The sequence below is a fragment of the Amphimedon queenslandica genome, unplaced genomic scaffold (genome assembly GCF_000090795.2).
Source record: "Amphimedon queenslandica unplaced genomic scaffold, v1.1 AMPQUscaffold_12420, whole genome shotgun sequence".
In the NCBI taxonomy this organism is placed as follows: Eukaryota; Metazoa; Porifera; class Demospongiae; order Haplosclerida; family Niphatidae; genus Amphimedon; species Amphimedon queenslandica.
The window spans coordinates 6,431-7,904 of record NW_003547343.1 but is presented as its reverse complement, the minus strand read 5'-3'; positions in this window follow the sequence as shown (position 1 = coordinate 7,904).

The window sequence follows — 1,474 nt, the reverse complement described above, 5'->3', positions numbered from 1 at the left end:
GTAGTTTTTCCATGAATTGTGGTTGATTGCATTTGTAATGTTTGCAGCATTATCAGTTGTTACACAGCAGACTTTGTCAGTTATATTCCATTCATCTGTGATGGCTTTGAGGATCGCAGCAAGATTGATTGCTGTGTGGGACTCATCAACATGTTTTGTCGATAAAACAGCTGATTTAAGGGACCAATCTGATGTGATGAAATGACAGGTAACTGTTATATATCCCATATTTGCTCTTGATGTCCATAAATCAGTTGTCAGAGAGCAGTAATCAATCCTGCCTAGTGCTTCAAGAAGATCTCTCTTCTTTGTCTCGTATAGCTCTGGCAGACTCTGTCGCATTATTGTACGACGACTTGGAAGACTGTATCGAGGATCAAGGACACTGATGAACCTCTTAAATCCTTCGTCCTCTACAATCTTAGCAGGCTGCAGATCTGTGACAAGCATGTTCACCAATGCTTTATCTATATTAATTCGTCTAGATGATTCCTCTATAATGGTAAGAGAGAAATGTAAAAATAAGTGCTGTACTTGACCCAGTTAGCCACCCTGTACAGCTGTATAGCTTACTTGCATATCCCTGTGTTCTCTCTATACTTTGCTCCAGTGTTTGCAAGCCTTTAGTCTTCTGTTTCTTTGCATCCTCCACTGATTTTTTGGCTGCAGTCTGTTGCTCATGAATTTCTTTATATTCATTTGGATGATACTTATTCAGGTGCTATAGAATTATATTTACTATTATGACCATTACAATCATTATACCTTTGTCATGTTGGTTGTGTTTCCTGCTGTAGGCACTTTCATTCCACAGAGATCACAAGATGCTTGTTTTTCAGCACATTCTCTGAAATGTGTCCAAATGAGACTTCTCTTGTTAGTTGGTTTAGTAGCAGGGTTAGGATTGGCAGGATTGCTACTGGCCATAACACAGCTTGAGTTAAAAGAATTACTGTCTCTAGCTCTGCAGTATGCTATATAGTACTCACTATTTACTGACTGCATGCTATTTGATGGGCTCTTTATATACAAAAAGTAGAAAGGTTCTAGATAATTCTATAACATGTGCTATCACTAGCTAAATTTAGTTGCAATTTGCTACCACTAACAGCTTTACTCAGCAGTAACGTTTTATTTTAAAAATTGATTTTATTTTTATTAAAATTTACATTATTAATACTATATAATGTTAATAAGGGGTGCGGCTTTAATAAAGGGGGCGTGGCCAAACGTATCGATACACTCGAAGTTAAAATTTCGATACCGATATGTATCGATACCGTTATATATCGTTTATATCGATAAAACATCGATATATCGCCCAGCACTACTGATTTACTTTCTAATCATGGTTTGTAGGAGTAAGTTTCAAACATAGCTATTGTGAAAATATGCCATAAGATTGATGAACTCTGAAAATTATAATTAATGACTAAGTAATGCATCATTACAACTATGTTAGTCTAGTTCATAA